Genomic DNA, 24,906 nt, shown 5'->3' on the forward strand with positions numbered 1-24,906 from the left:
ATTATTCTAATACTACTCAGGTATATACATAGCAAAGACAAAATTAACACGTAAAATGACAATATAATTTCAGGTCGATACCACAGGAGAGCAAATTACTCACCTTGATGAATTGATTATATTATGCACAGTAGACCCTGAACAGCACTGAAACTAGGGCCACTGATCCCCAGTGCAGTCAAAAACCTGCACAGAACTTTGGACTCACCAGACACTTAACTACTAATAGCCTACTGTGGATGGAAGCCTTACCAAGATCAATTAACATATTTTGTATGTCATGTGTATTATATACTGTATCCTTCCAATGAAGGAAGCTAGAGAAAATAAAATGTTACAAAAAATCATGAAATACATTTACAGTACTGTACCACTGTATGTATTGGGGGAAAAAATCCACCTAAGTAGACTTGTGCAGTTCAATCCCATGGTGTTCAAGGTCAATTGTATAGTCCAGTTAGTGATTAACTACTTTTGCATTTCTATTTTTGAAAATATTAAAACTTTGATGGAAATAAACTCATGTTCAACTATAGTTAAATTTTGACTATAAAATCTGATTACAGATAATGCTATTGTGTTGTTTGCTTTCAATTAAAAATCATCATCCATATAAAGAGCATTTATTATTCCCCCAATTTTTCTTCACATAATTACTCCCACCAATTATGCACCTCACAACAAAAATATGTGTAATCAAAATAAGCATCACTGCCCATGTCCACCAAAACATAATCAGGTTTAAAACAGAACACGATTTATCAGTACTACCCATATTATAATTTTAACAGGTTTCGAAAGCAACACTATCTCTGAGCATTTTGGTTTTTAAATGAAACTTGAGAGTATGAATAATGCTTTCCCATAAGCAAATAAACAAATGGAAGAAGCCTTGAACCACCCTTAGTAATTCTTTGGAGTACAAGTAAAGTTGAGCTCAAGGAAAGAACTGTAATCTAGCAATGCAACAACTTTCCCAGGGGGTAGAAGAACTTCGGCCGGGCCACTGATTTACAAAGTGTATATGGAATATCGCTTAACCATGTGATCTTGAGTCATGGCTTAAAATTCATAGCTTAGGGGCACCTGGGTGGCTCAGCTGGTTAAGCGTCCGACTCTTGGTTTTGGCTCAGGTCGTGACCTCACGGTCCGGGAGATAGAGACTGGCATCGGGCTCCGCGCTGACAGTGTGGAGCCTGCTTGGGATTCTCTGCCCGCCCCCCACCCCCACCCCGCGCGCTCTCTTTCTCTCTCTTTCTCTCTCTCTCTCTCTCTGCCCCTTCCCTGCTTGCACTCTGTATCTCTTGATCTCTCTCAAAATTAATTAATAATATGTTAATAAATAAATGAGCCTGAAAAGAGAATAATTCACAGCTTACCTTTCCTAAGTAACAGAGAGCAGTACGACCTCCCTAGCTCTACAGATTTACCTTCACCGGCACAGTGGTACACACACAAATCTCTCCCAACCACTCATGCTCAAAATACTGACAACCCCAAACAGATACGCCTTTTTCACTGGTGGTGCACTGGCATAGAGGACGAGCAATCATTTCAACAACTGAAAGAGGTTTAATTTATTAGTGAGAAATCAGAAAGCTTTGGTCACTTAACACTACTAATTCGATATAATCACTTGGGGAAAAAAAGGCCCAATGTCCAGAAAAATAAGCAAGCGCATTTATATTAATTAGTAAAAAATGGCCCTTTGAAGGATGTTTGCTAAAGCATTTCACTTGAAACACCTGGAAATGACTTTTTATCAGAATACCATCATATTCTAAGCAATATGGGTTAAATCACTTGCTTAGAGTATTAAATTTAATAGCCCCCCCATTGAAAAAAAAATAACACCCAGTAAAACAGGTAAATTGGTAACAGGCAGCTGGGTAACTTCAAAGTCAGATGTTGGTTCAAAGACACCTAAGGCCATTATGAAGGTACAATTTTATAGTCCATGATTCTTGCATCTTGCCAAGAAGGGTGGAAGGAATTTTTCATGAACATAATTCCAGGGTAACTCTCATATAGTTGAATAATGTCAAGTCCTTTGATAGGACCAACAAATAAATGTTTCTTGCAGATTTCTCAAGGTCATTATTTAAAATTATGCTAGCAACTTCACTGCATTTCAAATTTTGAAGTTTAAAAATCACAATGCCAACTTAGTAAGAAGTCAGAACATACTCAATGCTCACTGTTTAAGAAGCTTTATCCCCCAAATGTTTTCTAATCATTCACAGATCAAATCTCAATTATCCACAGGTCACTGAAAACCTGCCATGGGGGGATGATTCACATTATTTGGGTCCAAGGTAATACTTGACATCCTAAGCCATTCTGTGTGTTAAGGGCAGCCTCCTAAGGAAATAGAACTGCAGGTGTTTTGGAAATTTTAGGGATGCTCAGAAGTCCACTCTCACCACCTTCCTTCCTCTTACTTCAAACCCTACTGCCACAACATCCTTTTTGATCCCTGAGGGCAGACTCACTCCGTTATCTCCACTTTTTGCAGAGCTGAGAGGGAATAACTGAATCAAGATAAGGTGCAGCAGGAAGAAATATCATGGTAAGGAGACTAGTGACAAGCAGTGAGGAAAAAAAGAAAAAGAAAAAGGAAAAGGAAAAGGAAAAGGAAAAGGAAAAGGAAAAGGAAAAGGAAAAGGAAAAGGAAAAGGAAAAGGAAAGGAAAGGAAAAGAAATCATGGCGGCCTGTGGGCTAATCAGACCTGGTCTGCAGCCAGCCGGGAAAGTCTGTATGTTCATGAAGTACCAACTTACTGAAATACTTAGTTCAGAACAACACCCTGTGTGTTAAACCTACTTTTTAAAATTCTGCAAAATCAAATATAATTGATGCCTCAGCTACCAGCGGCAGATCGCTGCCTCTTGACTTCAGTTCACAACAGGAAAATGTGCACTCTATTACTTCTCAACCACCAAAAATTAATGGCATCAGTGGCAACAAAAGCTTGTGTCCGTACCACTCCGCAAGTTCCCGAGAACTTTCATATATCCTTCTTGAAATCCTGAACTCAGCTAAAATGGAAAACTGATGTTTTGGAGCAAATTTGGAGATTGTATCAGATTTTATTATAACCAAACTTCCAAATCCAGTTAATAAAAAAATAAAAAGGCAGTATCAAGAACAACAGACGTTAAGTAAGTTTCCTCAAAAAGCTTGGCAACTTTGCCCCACCGGAAAACTATTAAAAGGAGCAATTTCTTATTTAAATGCAGCACTGAAAGGGCACACGGTGTTCAGTCAACTCCCACTGGTCACTTCTGAGATTATCATCAAAGGCTAAGGACAGAGCAGAACTCCACAGTTAGAAGGAATCTGCCTCCACGTATCTGATACACATTACAAAAACCCACCATGATGCCAGTCAGTGATAACGAAGAAGAATGCAGGAAGGCTAGTGACTGGAGCTTCTTTTCTGCTGGAAAAAAAGCAGTTTCTAACTATTTCTTCCTACTAGCTCTCTCCACTTTCTCATCTCCCATTCATGCCTCAGCCCACTGCCATGAGGGTATGCCTCATCTCCCCACAACACTACCCAGGCCAACACGAACAACAGTGACATCCCTGCCAATGCCAATACCACGTTCAGACATGCTGTCCTCTCTGTGGAGAGTGACACTCATGATCCTTCCCTCCAGGGTTGTCATGGTGCAGATTACCAAATGTCTCTGAACCCCCACTCTCTAGATACATCACAGGAAGTGAGGAAGACCACAGGACCGTATGTGGCCAGTGAGATGTGAAAGGAGCAACATGGGTTCAAGTCCTGAGAGCTGACGCATGGTTCCCCCTCAACATCCCTTGTCTGCCAAGGCAACCAGCATCGATTCAGATGGTGGTAATTTCCCCAGTTCTGTCAGCTTAGGTCCCATAGTAAAAATGACAGGAAGAAACCCTAGACGACCCTAATGGACATGTCCTGGGGATGATTATGTGGGTGCAGAGCCCAAAGCAACCTGTAGTGAATATCTGCAAGAGCAAGAAACAAATTTTTTTTGTTAAGCCCAAGATCATGAATTTTTTTAACTGAATCATAACCTAGGCTGTATTTGAATTTCTTTCCTCCTTCCATTGCAGGTGAGACCACACCCTCCTGAGTCTTCACTTGCCCTTCCCACTGTTACTGCTGCTGCTCCGTTACCCATCCATCAGCTCACCTTTTGAATGTTGTGCTACACAGCCTCTAAGATGTTTCTCATGTCCTGGGATTCAGGCTCTTGAGTAATCCATTCCCCTTGAGCATGAGGCAGACCAAGTGACTCATTTCTAGTGAATATGGCAAAGTGTGGTCACTTCTAATTCTGAGATTAGGTTACAGAAAGACTGCAGCTTCCATGTTGCCCACACTCTTGCTCACTCTGAGGGAAGCTAGCTGCCTACCATGTTGTGAGACACTGTTCAGAGAGGCCCAAGTGGTGAAACACAAATGAGCTTAAACCAACAGCCAGCAAGGAATCGAGACCTACCCCCAATCACTTGAGTGACCTCGGAAGTGTATCCTTTCCCAAGTCAATCCTTCAGATAAGACCACAGCTCCAACCAATAACTTGGCTACAGCCTTACAAGATCTTGAAACAGAGACTCCCAGTTAAGCTGTTCCTGGAATCCTGACCTACACAAACTATGAGATAATAGATGCTTGTGGTTTTAAGCCACTAAGTGACATCACTTGGGATAATTGTGTTACACAGCAATAACTAACTAATACAGATTTAGGTGTTTCTTGGTTTCCCCACTTTCCAGAAGTAGAACAATTTTATTATTTGATCGCTCCTGAATCTATTATTTTGGGCACAGACGCTTCTCCAATGCTCACCAGATATTTTTGTCTAAAGGTCCATATACCCCTTCAACCTCTCAACTAATAACTCTGCTTTCTGCTCCCTGCAATGCGTATGTCAAAAGGTGTCAAGACCTTCCATTTATCACCCAAGCCAAAATCCTAAGAAACAGCCTCTACTCTTCCTCTTCCTTACTCTCAACACTCAATTAACAAGCTTTACCAATTTGACTTCAGCCGGCCACCGTCTAGTTAGTCGTTCTGACCTCTCTAAACAGCAGACCTAACCTGGGCCATCTCCCACTTACTATATTTCAAAATTCTAGGATACGAAACTCCAATCTCCAAGTCTGGAACCCAAAGCCCATGAAGTTGAGCCTGGTCTTCTGATGCTCTGTCTACTTCACAAGCAAGTAACACCTGTAGTCCCTGGAGCTCACCTCGTTGGGTCATGCTGCTGCACCTGTAACCCCATGGACCCTGTTTCTTCCACCATACAGACCCACCCACCCCAGGCTTCCAAGTCAAGTCCGGCATCGCTTCTTCTGTGAAGCCCTCCCTGATGGCTTCACACTCCCAAAATTATTCCTGCATACTCACAAATGACTACCACTTAGCAGATGGCATTCTAGTTACTTTTTCATAATCTTGTCTCCCTCTTTTGAGCTTCTCATCTTCTGAGAACTTCCAGCATGTAGGGCACGGCCCACAAGAAGATAGAACACACTGTATTAAACACAGTTTTATTAGATTGCATAGGAATACCCCTCAGTGTCTAACCCAGTGATGTGAAAATCAAGAGTGTAAGAACCACCTTCAGCCTTGACAGAAAGCAGAAATTCCAACCCTGTGCTCAGGCACCCATCTGCCATCTCTTTTGCTACCATCCCTAAGCTTTAGTCCCATCTTCCCTGTCCCCTGGCCTCAGCATTCTTCCAGGTCACTCAGAATGGGATGCTCCACATGCCAGAGTACAAAACAATCCTGAGGTTTCTATTAAGGCTAAATAAATAAATAAATAATATTTCACCTCACTCCATTTTCAGTAGTTTTTAAGCCTGCCCAAAGGTCCTACTTAAGACATATTAACACACCTCATGTGAAGTATCTTTAACTGGTCAGTCTTTGCTCCTATTACCTATTTAGTTACTTCTTTAATTTATTCATAATGGATAGACATGACTACAGGCAGTGGTCCTCAAACCTGGCTCTGAGAAATCCTGGAAAAATATTCACTCCCAGGCTCTACCCAGACCTACTGAACTCACCTCGGAGGTGACCCCAATCATGTGTATCCATGGGATAAGGAGTCCACAGGTGTTTCTGATGCATAGCAAGGATGAGAGCCACTGCATTAGACAACCTCTCACTCAACCCAGCAATTAAATAACAAGGAGATACCCAGAGATATGGAATGGTCTGAGATCTTACAGCTACTGGCCAACCTGGAATGCTGATCTGGTTTCCCCATACCACACTGCCTTCTCTACTAGGGTCCGCTGTGAGCTGACACTATGGACAAACACAGGAGCAAGGCCCCCACTTTCAAGGGGCTGCATGCAACAGCATCTATACATTAACAGTGAGTCCGTGAGAACATGCCTCTTCCATGAGCTGTAAAGAATGAAGAAAGAAGTTGGAGCTCCTTTTCTTGTAAATTAGGTGTGGTCCTTGGGCTTCTGGGAAGTTCCCACTGTGGGCTGGGAAATTCTCAGTGTGGGCTAGCAAGGCTGGGCATTCTCTGGGCACAAAACCACGCAACAGTGAGGAAGTATCCACTTCTGGGAGCAACGGGGCAGGCATCACTTAAAGGGCTTCTTTAAGCGAATCCCAGCCACACTTGAAGCGAGGACCCATGGCCACCGGCCATGGCTAGCCACCCACCGCCTAACGTCAGCCGTGAGGTTTCACCTTCCCAGACAGGCACGCTGCCCCAGTTTATTTTACCCTTCACTTAGGGCCACAGTCACCTTGCCATGGCCCTAAGCAAACCATTGCTGGCACAGCAACAACAAACATCTCCAGATGGAGAAATGACCAACTATTCCAACAAACTTTTCAAAGGAAAAAAAAAAAAAGATATTTCTGAGTTTGTTTTTTGTGGGCAGCTGGAAAAAAAAATAAATCTACCAAATACCAACACCTCTCCAAAAGGTTTCTTGCCAGGACCATGATGACTGGCGTTAAGAATGTGCGTTTCCGGCAGAGAGAATGTGACACATCGCTTAGTCAAAGGCAAGCCCGGCCCTGGCTGAAAATCTTTGTCAGAATTAGGTTATGCTTCCCCTGTAAGAAGTTTAAAATAAAGGCAATGGTGAAGTCACACCACTGAGTCATTTTCCCACATGCTACGCTCACTTTCGACATGATCAATAGACCAAGGTCTCAAAGAGCTTCCTTTGCATCATGGGCTGTACCCAGCACTGTGGAGGAGTGTTTGACATTCTCAGTCTGTCAGGAGCGCTACACCCATCCACCCCCTCATAAATAACCCAGATAAGTTAAAACTGCACAAAAGAGTAATGGCAGTGGGCCTCTGGGGACAGGAAGGAAGAAAAAAGGAAACTGAGAGGCAAACACTGAAACACTGATGACCACAGTCACCCCTGATCTGTTTTGTTTGTGAGCAAAAAAGCGATCTGTGAGCAGGTGCCTATGCTACGGGGGTCCTAGGTCTGCCAAGCTTGAAAAGAATCCCAACCCAGGACTTCCAGACGATGCACATGTGGACGTGCATGGGTGCACACACACATTCACACTCACCAGGGGTGTCAAGGGTAGAAGGGTCACTGTTACCCACTTCCTCTCCCCTCTTCTTCCCAAGGAAGCTTTAGGGAACAGCAACAACTCTGGAGTAGGCAGCTCATCGTCCAGGCCTTCAAGGAAATCTTCCAAATCAAAAGGGATGACCCAGAGGGAATAGCAAGAATGGGTGCTGGACCTCTGAGAGATGAAAGATGTGTTTCCTTGAACGCAAGGAGGAAGAGAGGCAGACAGGGGTGGGGGCCAAAGGAGCGGTGGAGAGAAATCAGTACATGGAGCCGGCACCACCCCCCTCCTCATTCCAAGCTCTCAGAAACGAGGCCTTGAGTGGAGCCATCTCTCAGGGGAGAAGGACACCTAAAAGGGACCAGGAAAGGGAATCTCATGCTCTGTTTTGTGCTCTGCCCTCTGATAGACAACCTACTACTACGTAAGAACAAGAGTGAAGTCTAAGTGAGCTTAGCATCTAGAGCCAAAGGACAAAATCTCCCTTACCACTATTGGTTTTGGATACTGACCTTTATCAGGACACAAAAACATTCATTCTCTGAAGATAGATACAGAAGAAATAGACACATACAAATGAGAGGTTAGCAGAATTTTTCAGTTTAGGGCCACATAATAAACATTTTAGTTTTTGTGGGCCAAGAGGGAATTTCAACACGTATACTTTAAAAAAAAAAAAAAAAAAAAAAAAAGGAGCTTCCCACAAATTTTATACTGACAAAGTTCAAAACATAATAAAATGCAGTTATTTGTCATAGAAGCCTCCTACTGTGAAGAATGATATTCCATTTGAGAGATGACAATTTGCTTATCTGGGGTTCAAAGTCAGCATTCTCTATCCTCAAAATCAATTGCACATGTTTACCTATTAATACTGATCTGTAATGTGATTTTACGTATTTCATCTTCAAAATTTCTTTTCACACAAATATGTAGTACTAATCCAGGAGTGTGATTTTAATTAACTGCATTCAGCACACGGATGGCATTCTAAGAAATTCTATTAGAGTCTTCAGCTAATATTTTCCTTTTAGGATTTCACATTGCAGATTCCCACCGAAATTAGGTGAAAGCTCCTCATTTGCACAGTTAAATGGATTCGGACGCAGGGGAACTTCCTCTGGACTTGCACTGAGGTCTGAAAAGCACTGCCAGTATTTCAACTGAGCTAAGAAAAATTAACTACTACCAACTGGATTGAGAAGAGAGATCCCATTCCTTATTTTAACTTGACAACAAAGGAAGATGTGAAAGAGCGTAACATTCTAGTGATTTGAATGGTGTCTGTTGTCTCAATAAACTATTTAAGTATTAAGTTTCACATAGAAGCACTGTTTCGAGTTGCAGTTCCATGTTAGCTTGTTATCAAGTCTGAAACAAAAGCTGATTTCCAAAGCCACTCAGCGTCCGCTATTAGTGGCTAAAGGCAGTACTTTCTGTTCAGAAGAATTTTCATCTTGGCCCTCAAGTTTAAAACTTCACAAAAAACACATATACTCTTCCCAGAGCAAAGCCATCCAAGTGCTGTGTGGTAGGGCAAATCAGGATATTCAGTTTTTATTTCTGACAAAAATTCACAGAAGTCACTAACTTAGTTTAAGAGAACAAATTAAGTCTACCATTGGCACTTGTTCAATAACACATGACAAATTCAAGTACTTCCAACGTACCTGCTGATAAAATCAATAGCCATAGACTTTCAACACCCTGTATTTTCACAAGCTTTGTAAACTTATCCCACTAAGCCTTTTTCTGATCCACACATTTTTTTTTTTACAATTTTTAAGTAATCTCCATACCCAACATGGGACTCAAACTTATAACCCTGGGATCAAGAGTCACATGCTCTACTCACCGAGCCAGCCAGGCATCCCTGAGCCACACATCTTTATCACCAGTCATTAACCACGTTGAATTCAGTACAATCTGAAGTAGAATCTGTTTTGTTTCTTTGAGAACATTCCCTCCTGTATGTAGCTGTTCTGTACAGACTATCCATAGACACTAACTTTTCCATCACTTCAAACTCTACATCGATCCAAGCAACCAACAACTGAGCAGAGTTAGTATTTGTGGACTCATCAAGAAGCAAGGAAAACCATCTGCCTCCCTGCTTGACTACAGACATCGAGCGCAGTATCCTCGAACAGTGGTTCTTGTCGAGAGAATACTAAGTTTGAGGAATTTTGTTTTCTCTTAACCTATTTCTTCAACTGCGGTGATGAAACAAGATTGCATTAATTCACCAACAACAACTAGCTTTTCTGACTGGGCTAACAAGCCACTTGAAAACTTACTTTGGTCGCAACTTCACTTCAGTTTGGGGCGTCGGGGAGAGAAACTCTACCATAATGGGATACTGGTTTTACATTCTAACTTTTCTCAGCTGCTCTCCCGTGCGCACGGTGTGCCGTGTTGAGCGCCTGGCCCACAGAAGGAAAAGCAGATGGTGGGTTCTTTCAGCACGGCCTCATCCCGCTCTACCACTTCCTTCAACAACAGAGGGGTGCAGAGGCTATAAAGGCATACATGTGGCACTCAAAACACTGTCAAGTTACACCTGCGCCACCGTGAATCGCAGCACAAAGTGACGCGGGAGCTCTGTACGGCCTCTGTCGCCACTCAAGCTTGAGGGTGTATGGAGAAAGCAGCTGTAGACAACATGTAAACAACTGAGCGGGGCTGTGCTCCAGTTAAACTTGACTCATGGCACTGAAATCTGCTTTCATACGTTATGTGTCACAAATTATTCTTCTTTTGATTTGTTTCCAACATTTAAAAATGCAAACAAAAAAATAAAATAAAAAAATAAACCTTCTTTGCTCCTGGGCCAAACAAAGGCAGCTTGATTGCCAATCTCTTATTTGCATGACATTTGGTTCCAACAGCACAGCGATACCAGGATCAGACTCTTAACCTTTTCCATTTGAGGAAGGCAGTCAGAAAACCGAATGCCACTGGGTCCAGGAAGGAGGAAAGGAGAGGTCAATGGAGAATGAAGAAAAGAGGAATTAGAGATGCCACAGATAAGCCTTGCCCACTTCATACTTTTGCCTAGGTGAAGTCCATTTACCTTCACAGAAGTCTCAGATGACAAATTCTCTGATGCCTGATTACAAGTATGATTATGACAAACACCACAATCTATGGATGGACAACTGATGTCCCAGGTAATGACCTCAGAGCTCTACATTTAATCCTATTACATGACATAGCCACCTATGTATTATTCCTCACTCAGAAAACTAAAGTTCACACAGGTTACATGACTGCCCATTAGTCCTACTGCTGGTAAAAAGCAGAGCAACAACTTGAATTCAGGTCTGTCTGATCCTTAACCAATGCTTTAAACAGTTCAAGGTAAGGCACCTGGGCCATCAGAGAAGTGAGCTCCCGAAAACAGCAAACGAGGCTAGAGAAAAAAATAAGTCCTTTAGCAAAGCACACCCCTTCTCCCTGGGAAGGTCATTCTCTCTCACCAAGACTGAGGCTTACTACGGGCAGACATGGGTTAGAGAGAAGAATCGGACTGTCATCAAACCAGCTGCAACTGCTAAGAGCAAATACAGAACAGCAGAGCACAATCACCTTTTCCTGGTAAGAATGGCAAGTGTGGGCCCCATGCAGAGACACCTGGCTTTGGAGAAGCATGATTTCCATGCTTCCTGTGCGCCTGCTCCAGGCATATAGGAGATGGAGAGCTGGAGGAGAAAGCATTTATCCAAGTTGATTCCCACCCCATCCCATTCCTGGCCCCTTCCATCTTTACGAACAGACTGGCCTTACTCAAAGATGGCCTTGGAGCCTGCCAGTAACATGAGGTTTCAGAGTACCCAAGTCTCTCCAGTAGCTCCACGTGAATGGATCAAGGAGGCCCTGATGAGAATGCTAGAGCTTATCAAGGAACAGATCAGGAGCCACTGTCAGCCATTAATACGTTGCTAGCCTTCCAAACTCTGATTTCCGGTCCCCTTAAAAAGTAACAACTTTGCAAAGGCCCCCTCCCTTTCATGTCTACTCAGAAACCCCTCCGAAGTCTCCACCACATTTTTCCAGATGATCCAAGAACCTATGAGTAAGTCCATTAATTTTTAATAGCAGTCTGTATTCCAACATGCCTCCTCCTAGCCCAGTATTTCTCCAACCCTTAATTATTATAGGGTGTTTATACTTCGGGAAGTAGACACAACATTGTTATTAACCATAGTATTACTAAAGGTAAAAGTAGGTGACCGGACTTCCCTCACGTGACATACATTCAACAGTACAACTAAAAAGAATAGAATTAAAATACTGCAGCTCTAATTCATTTTTCAATTTCCTGCTCTTTTACTCTCCCTCAAAAGTATGCTTAATACTGACAACATAAGAATTTTGGTCATTTTGTAATGTAATCAAACTACCATGTTGCATACCTGCAGATAATACTGTATGTTAATTCTTCAATTAAAAATTTTCAAGTTTTTACTTTTGTACATCCTACAGGTCAAATCCCATTCCCCATAGAACTAAGTTTTAGAACTCATTCTTGAGGTTACAATATAAAGACTTCATAAATATTTAGGTGTTGAATTCATGACTAAAGCATCTACCACGTTCCCAACACCATGCCGGGCACTGAAAACACACAAGGCATAAAAATCAATCCATTCATGCACTCGTACATTTTTTGGGAGAACAAAATTAGCACAGAGAGCCACCATACCAGTGTTGTCTAGTCAAAGAAACATAAAATGGTTAACCTCTGCCTTTCTCTACACAGTAATACTCTGTAATTAAGCAAGTGCAATTGACTATGTACGTATTCATTTACGTATGGCTGTTAATTCGTGCCCTAGGTGATGAGAAGAGAGAAAGATTAACGGTCGTGGGAAGAGTGAACAGGTTGGGGAAGTATGGAACAGTGGTGGGGTTTGATCTATGTTTGGATCTCTGTAACAGTGGTAGGGTTGGGAGAAGCAGAAGGGACAGACCAACATGGCAGGGAAGAGAACTGCCTCAAGAAAAGTCCTCGACTGAAGGTGAGCATCAGGGTTGCGGATGGGAGTATGAGAAAAGAGGCTGTGTCAACAGAGCAGGACTAAGGCATCAAAGGACCATAAACTCAAAGGCTAGAGAACTAAGCCCCCAATAAGTAGCCAAGTGATACTTCAAAACAAGATCTGGGGAACTACCAGACTGAGCATCTGTATAAAAGATAAAGTTTAAGGGGTAGAATCAGGACAAACTGAAAAAAAAAAAAAAAAAACCTACAGTGGTAATCACAAGGAGAACCATTGCTGTGTTTTTGCAGGTCTTATATCAGCTTTTGATCTGGATAATCTTTTCAAGGATGTTTGGAAAGTCCACAGCCTTGGACAACAGAGATAGTGTCTCCCTCTGGAGCAAAAAGATTTGTTTGCTGTCCAGGAAAATGAAAAAACAAAACAACAACAACAAAAAAAACAAACAGGTCTCTCTGGGGCAAAGGTTAGGCAAAATCTGTTAGCAGCTCCTTGCAGAGAATGGATTTTGCTAAGCTCGGGGCTCCCTGCCTGTGATACAAACCCACGAAGTTAGCAGCCCTACGGGACTAAGGAGCTATGGGAAGAAACGTAAACATGAAGTTCATACTGCCTGATGTGCCATGAGTAATCAAGTCTCCTGTCTCTGAGGATTCTCTTATCTTCTGTCAGCATCTATAAAACTGTGGGAGGCTAAATGGTTAGCCTGCAACCAGGAAAACAGCTGAAACTCTTCACAATTCTTGACATGGAACTACCAGAATGAGGTCTGAATTTCACAAATTTGCAGAATACAAGGTCAGCCAGTATAAATCAAATATATTTGTATAAGTTAGCAAGCCATCAGAAAATTTACATAGCATCACAAAGCATAGAATACTTAAGGATACATTTACCAAAAGGTATCTCTGAAGGTCTATACTGAAAACTACAAAATGTAAATAAATGTAGAGATACACCATGTTCACGGATTCGAAGAATGAATATTGTTAACATGTTAATTATCCCAAATTTGATCTACAGCAGCAAGCTTCCAAATTCCTTTTCTCAGGACTCCTTGACACTCTTAAAAACTATGGAGGATCCAAAAAGTTTTAATTTCTGTGGATGAGATATCTGTCACATTTACCATGAGAAATAAAACAAAATTATGTTACAATAGTTCATTTAAAATTAACATTCATTATGGGGCGCCTGGGTGGCTCAGTCGGTTAAGCGTCCGACTTCAGCTCAGGTCACGATCTCATGGTCCACGAGTTCGAGCCCCGCGTCGGGCTCTGGGCTGATGGCTCAGAGCCTGGAGCCTGCTTCCTATTCTGTGTCTCCCTCTCTCTCTGCCCCTCCCCCGTTCATGCTGTGTCTCTCTCTGTCTCAAAAAATAAATAAACGTTAAAAAAAATAAAATAAAAAAAAATTAACATTCATTAGACATTAACACAAATTTTTATGAAAAGTCTTCCTAAAAGCATAAAATTGAGAATATTTGCATTGTTTTACATTTTTGCCAATATCCTTCGTATTTAGAATAGACGGCAGCTAAATTTTCCAATCTGCTTCTGCACTCAATCTATTACAAGATCACACATTATGTAGCCTCTCAAAGACTAAAGTACACGTGAAAGAAAATGAGAGTGTGAAAGCAAGCAATGTCTCCCTATAATTATGAAAACAGTTTGATCTGGTAAACACCAAGGAATCCAGCATCAAGACAATGCAAATCACAGTCTCACCACAATTCCTATTTTGTTTAAAAAAAAAAAATGACAAGCTGATTCTATAATTTATATAGAAACATGAAGGTCCTACAAATATCAATCACCAAAAAAGGAAACAAAATTGGAAGACTTAACACAACTTCATGTGAAGACTTGCTTTTGAAGCTACAAGACTCAAGACAGTGTGGTTCTGGCTCAACAATCAACAAGTAGGTCAATAAAATAGACTAGAACCTACCAAATAGACTCATATAGATATAGTTGACTGATTTTTTTATATATATATTTTTTTAGCGTTTATTTATTTTTGAGAGAGAGAGAGAGAGAGCGAGCATGAACGGGGGAGGGTCAGAGAGAGGGAGACACAGAATCTCAAACAGGCTCCAGGCTCTGAGCCATCAGCACAGAGCCCGACGCGGGGCTTGAACTCATGGACCGCGAGATCATGACCTGAGCCGAAGTCGGCCACTTAACCGACTGAGCCACCCAGGTTCCCCATAGTTGACTGATTTTTGACAGAAGGCACCCAAAGGGGGAAAATTTTTTTCCAACAAATGATGCCGAAACAAGTGGTATCAGTATGGAAAAAATGAACCTGGATCCTTGTCTTATACTACACACAAGTATTAACTCTAAATTAACCACAGGCCCAAATTTAAAGATTAAAACTGCAATTCTTCTCATCCAGAAAGAGGTATTGGTAGGTAACAGGATGATCTCAGAAGTCCACTCTAGCTCTAAAATTCCATTATTTTAATTCTGGGCTATAAAATGCCAACATCGACCCAAGTCAATAAACATCGAGACTAAAATAAAAAAATTTTTTGAAAACACTGTAATGCTATTAAAGAAATCAAAGGAAAGCATACAATTTAGGCATAGGCAAAGATTTCTTAAATGGCACAAATCAACTGTATAAAAGAAAATGAATTAGACTTCAAAATTATTATCTTCTGCTTATCAACAAACAGAAAGAAAATTAAAAGGCTAGCCACAGACTGGGAGAAAAAAAATGCATTGTGCATGTGATAAAAAAGATTGGTATCCAGGATAATGAATTCCAACTCAGAGAAAAAACAATTAGTAAGTGTGCAAAAAAATGAACAGACATTTCACGAGATGACCAAAGTGTACATTCAAAGTCATTCACCACCATTAGTCATCAGGGAAATGCAAATTAAAAACATAATGAGATACCACTACACATTAAGAAAAATCAATATGAAAACGACTGACAATACCATATGTTGGTGTATATATGGAGCAAACAGAACGCTCATTCTTTCTCTGCGGGAGAGTAAAACAGTAAAACCACTCTGGGAAAAGATCATTAGTTTCTTATAAAACTAAGCATATGCCTACCTTACAACACAGAAATTCCACGCCTAAGTATTTACCCAAAAGAATTGAAAGCATATGTCCACAAAAAGACTAACACAACAATGGTCATAGCAGCTTTAGTCACAACAGCACCAAATTAGAAACATCCTAGGTATCCATCAACAAATGACCAGCTGACCAAACTGTTTTACTTGTACAACGGAATACTACTCAACAACAAAAAGGCATGAACTACTTACTCAGATGGTAATATGAGTGAATCTCCAAAAAAATATGGTGAGTAAAAGAAACTGTACCCAAGAGGGCACGCCGTATAAATTCATTTACATGAAGTTTGCAAACAGGGAAAACTAACCTATAGTGAAAAGATCAGAACAGTCAAGGTCTCTAGGGCAGAGGGTAGGACTGAGTGGAAAAAGGCGGACAGGACTCTTAGGTAAGGTTAAAAAGCTCTCCACCCAATTGAATCTGGGTTCCATGAGTGTATACATTTCTCAAAATTCAATGGGTACAGGTAAGACTTGTTCATTTCAGTGCATGTAATTGGAAACACAGAAAACGATAAATACTGAGCTCTAGTTAATAATATGCATGCTCGAGTGTTTATGGGTAAAATGTAGTGCTAACAGCTGCATCTCAGTCTGAAAACAATCAAGTAAACAAAAGGGACTTGAAAACACACAGTGAGTACCACCATGAGATACTTGGTTAGGAAAATGAAGTCTTTCATAAATACAGATTAAATTACATTCCATAACCACTTTGATCACTTTATCCCTCATTATCCCCCTAAGTGAAAGGAACAGCCCTACTAACACCTTCCTCCACCTCAGGACCAGGCAAAACACCCTTACTGTTCTACAATCTGATGTGATATAATCAAGTACAAGGCTACAGTTAATTCTGTTTCAACGTCTACAAGAGCCATTTCAGAGAAACACTTTAAGTAATGTCATTTTTAGTCTAGAAAGAAAGAAAGAGAAAGAAAACCTGCCAAGCAAGAAATTCCAATAGCTATAAAACCTGAGTCTTAAAAAATATATAAACATTGTGCTTTTCATTTCAAAACCAGAAGGCTTTCTGATTTTGAATTTTCTTTTGAATATGAAAATAATCCATTCTCTCTGATTGCTTTGTTTTTAATGACCACAAATATTTCAATTTTAGCCATCATAGTATTTCTAAAAAAAAAAAAAAAAAAAAAACACCTAGAATTTTAAATTCAGTGTAAGCAATTTAAAAGCCACCCCAACCCCAGCCTGCTCCTATACATAGAATATACATACACATACACCCTTTAAGATGATTTACACACAGCCCAAATCAAAATATAAACTTTTATGGCAAAATAATTGTGCCATTACACCTTGTAGTTAAATGGTTCCCAGTAACGATCAAAGACAACACATTACTAAAATCCACAGAAACCTACCTACTATGCAAATAGTCCTACAGTTATTAGAATTAAGTACCTTCATGTGCTCTAGGATTCCAGTGCGTTTTCAAGGGGGAAATTAAACAAAAAGGATCCCTAGGACACTGTCATTTCTTCTCAGCTCACTTCTAACACCACTTTGGAGTCCTAAACTCTCATCCCATCATGCACCGGCACATAGACTTGACCAGTACCAGGGTGAAATACATGGGAGTGGAGTCTGCCATTTCAAATACGTCTATGTATACGGTCCAAAGTCAGCTTGCAAGAGAAGAGCTAAGAGTTTCTGACACTGCCTGAACCAACAACATCTAGAAACCTTGGATCTTTTATTCCAAATGTCTCTTGCCTATTTTCTTTGTTTTTAAGAACACAGTGAGTGACCAGTCTCCTCTGCCAGAGGCCTAGAAATAGCTTGTTTTCATATTTGCCACAGATGTACCTGAAGTCTAAAAGGCATTTCTCTGTTCTCTTAGGGAGGTGTCCAATGTATTCTCTAAAGTTCAGGCTCCTTCCTTTTGTCTCAAAAAGCTTTTATGCTCCAAATTTATCACAGCAGAGTTAGCTTCAGAAGCCCACTATAATGATACACTGAAAGGAAAATGCTCTCCCTCTTGCAGTCATGTTATGATTTCTCAGATAATCTATGTTTGGAACATGAATACCAATACCGAAAACTCGTCCACTCCTTCAGGCCCAGACCTCCTAATAACCCCAAGCCTGTCCAATCCGAAGGGTAAGAGTCAGAGTATGTGGCCCAGCTGCTTTCTTCCTACAGAAGTTCTCCACTTTATACCCAGATTTTTCAGCTCAGCCATTACCCTAAGGCACTATGGTCCCAGCAAGTCTGAACCCAAGAAAAGGAGTCCTAACTTTAAGGTGTTTGAAATTAGATCTCAAGGCTCCCTGAAGTTTCCATGTTCATTCTGTTGATTTATGGGTCTCATTAGTGGGGAAGGCTGGAATAGCCCTCTTCTTTTTCTCTGCTAGTGGCTTCAAAGCATTGTACGCTTGATTACCCAAGTGCATTAAAACTAATTTAAATCATCGTATTAAGCACCGGTGTGCTCAACAAACCAGAAAAGAAGCTGGAATCCAAAATATATGGTCACATTTTATACTTAATAGGACACAAAGTAGCAAATCCATCAACATAATGGTATAGCTTTTTACTGGCATAGGCAAAACACTTCTTAAATGTTGTACTAACCAATGCTGCCTTTTAAAACGAAATTCACGTCATCCTTCCCCTCCTGGAAGACCAAGTTAATGTAATGGTAATCACTCATAAGGATAACACCCAGTGGCAGTGAATGTGTACGGCTGTGAAAATAAGATAAACACCTACCTCTAAATTAACCGCAGGTAAAATTAACACGTTGGTTCCACACATTCTCCATCTTCTTGTAACACTGTCATTTCAATGCACACACGCCATGTCACTTTCTGAGCATAAAAGGAAATGCTTTTTCTCCTGCTACATTTATACTAAAGTGGACATGGCTCAAAATAAAATCAGGGCAATTGAATTAGTACCAGTTAAACAGAAATTCTGACATCAAAGTATATCCAAAAGACCCAGAACACTGGTTTTCTGTGCTGAAAACCTTATCAAAATATGAAATTCAATAAATTGTTTTTAAGGTGCTCTTTAGTACAAGCTATCAACTTGATATGCCTATGTAAAACATGCAAAATTCTTCCTCCAGTAGTATTTATCATTACGTAGCAACTATGTTTCTATATCTGCAAAATATTCCAGAGTATTCATATTTGAAAAACAAAAAACAGGAGGACGACTAACTGCTTGATTCAGTGGAAAGAACTAGCTTTATAAGGCCCTGGAAGTAAGTTTTAGTCCTGGCTTTGTGTAGGCAAATCACTTAAACTTTGGAAGCTTTCATTTCTCATCTATAAAACAGAGGAGGTAGGGTGGTTTCTTCTAATTTCCTCTAAGCCCCTAAGAATCTTGTATCAAGGGTCTTTTGCAGGGATTAGTCTCTGAAATAGCTTGTAATGCTAATTATATTACTAAATGCTTATGACTTTCATAAACACTGCCAAGTTTCTATATACTTTCTTATAGACGGGTATTATTGATCTACAAAGATCATAACATGCTTCTCATGTAACAGTTACCACTGAGGAAGTGGAGAAGCCCCTATTTATCCAGGTCCAAGTAACTGGAAACATTCCTAGGTTTCTTTGTACCCAACAGTCAACTTGAAAGAGCTCTCAATGGCCAAAGGTGGAATAATTTGAACAATTATCATATAACCTAAAGAATAAGTATCAAGCTAAACTAATATAAATAAGAGACTGAATCATTAAATGGGGGAAACAAGACAAGTATTCACTGCAAAAGAATTCCAAATAAAATACAAAGATACCGCCCCCCCACCGCCACAGCCCCAGAGGTAGAGCTTAATTCCCCACCTCTTGTGTGTGGATGGTACTTGGTGACTTATAAGAAAGGATGGAATGGGAAAATAATAATTTTCCAGTAGCAAAACCTGGGAGACACAACCTTAGCAAGTGGTCAATATTATTATCACCAGTGATACCATGGTCTCTATCATCTACCTCCTCATTTGAAGAGATGAGAAAGGCACTTCACCATTGCAGTATTTTTCTCCCAAACCCATAAGTCCATCTCATCATGAAAAAACACTGATAAACCCAAATTGGGTGACATACCACAAAACACTTTCAGAAGTGTCAAGGTTTAGAAAAAACAAAAGAAAAATGAAAAACTGTAACATATTACAGGATATTGAGGAAACAGGACAACCAAGTGCCAAGTGATAATATCCTGGACCAGATTTGGACCAGAAAAAGGACATTAGTGAAAAAAGTGGTGAAATCAGAATAAAAGCTATAGTTTAGTTAACAGCAGTTCACCAATGTTAATTTCTTAGTTTTGACAAATTTAACATGGTTGTCCAATATATGAACATTAAGAGAAACTCTTAATCAGTACATTAAAATGAACTTAAATCATCTTAAGCACCAGTGTGAAAGGTATATGCAAAGTCCCTAGATTATCCTTGCAACTTTTCTGTAAATCTAAAGTTATTCCAAAATAAAGCTTGTATAATATTAATAAATCAAAATACCTGCATCAAATTTACTACAGGGTGACTCATACTCTGTATTAACTCACTGAAATAAAATACGCCAATAATACAAGGAATTTTGAAATATAATGAATAAACATTTTAGCATCTTGTAGATATTCCCAGAAGAAAAATCATTTGAAGAGATTCAGAATTGTTACCTGTTTCTATGGTAAGTCATGCTTTTGTGGAATTATAAAGAAAATCCTCTGCAAGGATTTTCTATAAAAGAAACCCCACTCCCCTATGCAAGAGGTATCTACTAGGCACACCTTCCCCACCTGCAACTCCAAGCCCAAACTGTAAAGGAGAGGAGAAAAGGATACAGAAGAGAATAAGCACGTCAACAGTCTTGTGGGGAATTGGGTCTTTCTGAAGGTCAAACAAGGAAAGACAGTTCCATTGAACCTCTTGTTGAATTCGGGATTTCCCACCACACAGGGAGATTGGCGACTGTTCCCCAGACAGGTGTCTGCTTACACAATGCACTGAGGGATCTGAGCCCCTTCCCCCACACCTGTTGGAACAGGAGAGAAGAAAACACACAACTGGGCAGAATGGAGATGGTGGCTATAAGGCAAACAGCCTGCTTGTCCATCAGTGTGGGCCAAAGTAGCGTGAGCTTCCCATGAGTCAAGGGGAGGTCACAGAAACTCAGTGGAGCAGTGACAAAGTATTATGTTTGCCCGTGTTTTGTTTTGTTTTGTTTTTTTCCTTACTGGACCCATAGAGAGACTCCATTTCCCAGCCTTCCTTAGATTTAGGTTAGGACCACTAAGTTCTCCCCATGAGAATGTGAGTGAAAGAACTACTCAACTTCCTGTCACAGGAATATTGTATGGCATATTATTAGATCTCAAAAAAAAAAAAAAAAAAAAAACCATCAAAAAAAAAAAAAAAAAAAGCATGGATGTGAATCTCCAAGAGCTCTCTTTCTCCATCCCTCTCCCTGCTCTTTCCTACTTTCTCCTCAACTCAGAGTTCGAAATGAAGAACCACAAGATGAGGAGTCACAAAATGGAATCCACTGGGCCTTTGATTCACTATTGGAGAAGAGCTGCCATAGCGAGTCATTTGTTCCACACTAGACTGTGATATAAATACATTAAGTTATTGAGATTATTACAGCAAAACTTAGCCTCACCTAAAGATAATTAAGGATTAAATCCTAATTAAAGACAGCTTGAGCTTTCTTGTGAGTATCCTACCCAAGATGGTTGCCCATTGACATCACCACTGGACATCTGCCTCTTGTACCCATCCTCGAAAAAGTAGACCATGTACCACTTCCTCCTTCTAGTCTTTCTGGCCCAACGGTAAGGGGGAAAATGGAGGAGGAGGAGTAATTCAATAGGAGACTGGAATTTCAAAAGTGAAAGCAATCCAAAAAATCATGGAATCCATTAACAAAGCTGTTTTCTAAAATAACACTTAGAAAAAAAGACATTTATTGTTAGTATCTCAATAAGCTAATTTCCCTTAGTATGTCATTTCTGTTTTGTCCTACAACTTGGCTCTACATAAGACAACATAAGTTTATTGTCAAAAAACTGGCTTGACAGGGGCACCTGGGTGGCTCAGTTAGTGCCTGACTTTGGCTCAGGTCTTGATCTTGTGGTTGGTGAGTCCAAGCCCCACATCGGGCTCTGTGTTGACAGCTCAGAGCCTGGAGCATGCTCTGGATTCTGTGTCTCCCTCTCTTTCTCTACCCCTCCCCAGCTCATGCTCCGTCTCTGTCTCTCAAAAATAAATATTAATCGCTTTTCGGCCTTTTGGCTAAGATCAAGTGTAGTGCCTGTTCTTATCAGTTCAAAAATAAATATTAAAAAAAATTTTTTTTAACTGGTCTGACAAATGGTAAATCAGGTTTTTTACTTTCTCACATAATATTAGACATTAGCTATTTGGGGTTTTTTAAACCCATTTCTCCCAGATTTCATTAAGGGGGGGGGGTGGTTTTGCTTATTTTTGCCAAAATTTTCCCATTCACTCTTAGACAATGTTTAAATATGCTTAAAGACCCTAGTTTAATTTTAGCTAGATGATACAAACATTAAAAATAGTTCACAGAAGTGAACAGTACCAAACACGTCTTTCAAAGAATCAACGTTACTAAAGCTTTGTCACCTTAAGTCTTCCCAAATACCACACGTGCGTGTATCAGTCAATTTTGAAATGGGAGAGCTCATGTATCAGAGTTCCAATAGCACAGCCCTCTAGTGCACACCCAGAGACCTGCCGTGTTCCTGGCTGAAGTTTCATGGTTCTTGACAGACAAACACAAGGAAGTCCTCACCAGCCTGTCACACAGGTGTGAGACCAGGCTGCACCCCTAACAATCACTTGGGTAAAATTGGAACTCCAAGATTTTCACACACACATTTAAAATTCAAACAGCTTATGCAAACCATGAATCGATATTCAAGTAAAACTTGAATAGAGACTGTATCATTTAAAAAGGAAATGAAAATATGTGCCCAATTCTTTGGGTTCTGCATTTCCTGGGGAGAGTTGATAGCTTTCTAGGATTGAGATTTTTGGAAGCCTAAGAGATGGAGCAAGATGTGGGAGCAGAAATCAACTGCCTTTTTTTTCTTCTTCTTAAGTTTAAGCACGTGCATGGGGAGGGGCAGAGAGAGGAAAAACAGAATCCCAAGTAGGCTCCACGCCGACAGCATGAACCCAACACAGGGCTCGATGTGACAAACCATGAGCCAAAATCGAGAGTCGGATGCTTCACGACAGAGCCACCCAGGTGCCCCCCGACTGCCGTTTTATTGCAAGGCACCAGCTGTCCAGGCCCCGTTGCACACCATGCACAAGGCCAAGGCTGCAAACCCACCACAGCCTTGCCCACGTCACACAACTTGGAAACACAAGCTTTGAAAACCCGGGCACAGTCTAGCCGGCAAATGAATCATCACAACACCCAGCTCTGAACGGTACAGTTATTTCACAGGCCCATTCTAGAAAATTCCCCATCTCAGAGAGGGCAGAACCACCACAGTTAGGATGGGACGGCTCCCCCAACTGCCTCTCCATTCTCAGAAGGCTTTTGAAGTTGTTTTATTTTTTTTAATGTTTATTCATTTTTTGAGAGAGACAGAGTGTGAGCAGGGGAGGGACAGAGAGAGAGGGAGACATAGAATCTGAAGCAGGCTCCAGGCTCTGAGCTGTCAGCCCAGAGCCGGACTCAGGGCTTGAACTCTTGAACCGCGAGATCATGACCTGAGATGAAGTCATGGGCACTCAACCAACTGAGCCACCCAGGCGCCCCAAGAGCTTTGCGGTTTCTAACAGCACTTTTTCCAGCACTCCCCCATCTTTAACTCAGACTTGACCATCACACCATGACGAATGACCACGCTCACTTTCCAGGTGAGGAAACCTCACCAAGAAGCCTAAGGATTTGCCCATATGATAAAGCTGGTGTGGAACAAAGTAGAAACCTGAAGCCAAATCTTCTTTCTGAGTCTAGGGCCTTCCCCCCAGGACGTAAGCTCTGCCACATCACCTGGACAACAGTCAGGTGACAATATAGGTTCAGAGACATCATCTCCATGACCTTATATGCAGGACAACCTCTCTTCGTTGAGTCCCTGTCAAAAGGTAAAAGGTAGCATCTCAGTCTTTCCCCACCAGACCTGGAATAAAATAGGAGATTCCAGAAGCCACAGACAAGTCACCTGCACACTGGCTATCCACAAGTGTTCAAATCCCTTAACCATTACGTGTACTCTAAAAATATACAGGACTCCACCTGTTAAAAAATGGAGGGTGGATAAGGTAGGACAGGCGTCTGGCTGGCTCAGTCAGTAGAGCATGCAACTCTTGATCTCAGGGTTGTGAGTTCAAGCCCCATGTTGGGCACAGACCTTACTGCAAAAAAAAAAATGGGGGATAAGAGAAAATCCTGAAGCCAGCCAGGCCTCCAAACCCACAAGCTAGATGATGTGCAGATTTCTTCTAACTTTGCTGTAACATTTCTGATCGATGTTCTAAAGCTGCACCAGCACTGGCTAATGAGCACTGAACACATGGTTAATCCCAACCGAGGCATTGTAAGTATAAACCAAACAGTCATTTTTAAAACTCAGCATGGGAGGAAACAAAATCTCATTAATATTTTATATTGATTACACAATGAAATGGTATTTGGATATTTTGAGTTAAATAATGTTATTGAATAACTTCATCTGTTTTACCTTTCAGTGTAACTACTAGAAAATTTAAAATTAGACATGTGGCTCACATTCTATTACTATTGGACAGTGCTGTTCTGAAGACAGAATTCATGATCAAAACCGTTTCTGCCAGAGATGGAAACCCAAACAGGCCAGGCAGAGAGCCTCTGCAAGGCATTTCCTCCCGTCCTCCAGGGTGCCAGGACCTCGCCAGCAGGACACGGTCCTGCCTCCTTCAGTAGGACCACACCCTCCCCACAGCCCAACTCAGGCAGTGCAAATGAACAGACCCCCCCCCCCTCAGTCCCCCAGGAATGCCGCCAGTTCTTCTTCCTCCCCCACCACTGAGGCTACCATTCCAGGGCGCAAGAGACTCGAATCCCTGAAACAGCCCCCAATCCCACAGAGACCAGGATGATTTCGTAAGAAAGATCCCAGTGGGTCTCCTTCTGTGGACCACTGGCCTCCCAACTTGCAGAATCATGTACCGTATCAGGGGCACCTGGGTGGCTCAGTTGGTTCAGCATCCGACTTCAGC

At 41.1% G+C, this 24,906-nt stretch overlaps 1 protein-coding gene and 1 pseudogene across 7 annotated transcripts in view; one reads left to right on the plus strand and one right to left on the minus strand.

The window, feature by feature from the left end:
• Positions 1-24,906, minus strand: part of LTBP1 (latent transforming growth factor beta binding protein 1) — a 398,718-nt gene that overhangs the window by 293,797 nt on the left and 80,015 nt on the right. The window lies entirely within an intron of this gene.
• On the plus strand, positions 21,941-22,147 carry LOC122237551 (annotated as a pseudogene).

This window comes from Panthera tigris, chromosome A3 (assembly GCF_018350195.1).
Source record: "Panthera tigris isolate Pti1 chromosome A3, P.tigris_Pti1_mat1.1, whole genome shotgun sequence".
Lineage (NCBI taxonomy): Eukaryota > Metazoa > Chordata > Mammalia > Carnivora > Felidae > Panthera > Panthera tigris.